The following is a 645-nucleotide window of genomic DNA, read 5'->3' as shown; positions in this document are numbered from 1 at the left end:
GGCATGTACTGTACATAAGACTCAGCCTGTACGTACAGTACAGTCGGGATGCCAGTCCCGTTAAAGTCATAAGGCAACCATGGAGGTGGCTTTTTCCTTGACTCACAGATCTTTGACTGAAACTGTGTAATATATTTCAGTTTATTTAGCAATGTTTATTTAACTCTACCCCTCACAATTCTCACTGTAAATTACACTAATGCTATTAACATTAGCCACAAAGAATATTTGGCAGGTGATGAGAACTGTGAAAACTTTTTTCTCTGAAAAAAATAGAATGATAGATACAGATTAATTCCAAATATCTGCTTTAATTTTGCAGCCTATGCAAAAGATTACATAAATATATACAACTCTTTTGAAGTCTTTGCTGTACAGCAGGGTAGTACTCATCCCAAGCTTCTGGATGTGTTCAAGCTGCAGTGTCACCAAGATTAGATAATTGCATACTTGCTAATTTTACAAGCACTGCTGCAAAGCACTCCAAAAATTGCAAGCACCTTTCGAAAAGACCTTTCACAGCTGTGCCTAAAAAGCTGAAATTATACTGTGCTCCTATGGGAGATGCTAAACGATAGCTTCACAGTGTACCAAAATGGCAAGGAAGTGTTCTGCTTTGAGGGGTGCTCAATGATGAACTTGGCA

The sequence above is a fragment of the Phaethon lepturus genome, unplaced genomic scaffold, assembly GCF_000687285.1.
Source record: "Phaethon lepturus isolate BGI_N335 unplaced genomic scaffold, ASM68728v1 scaffold12091, whole genome shotgun sequence".
NCBI classification, from domain to species: domain Eukaryota; kingdom Metazoa; phylum Chordata; class Aves; order Phaethontiformes; family Phaethontidae; genus Phaethon; species Phaethon lepturus.
Note: the sequence above shows the minus strand (reverse complement) of the source record.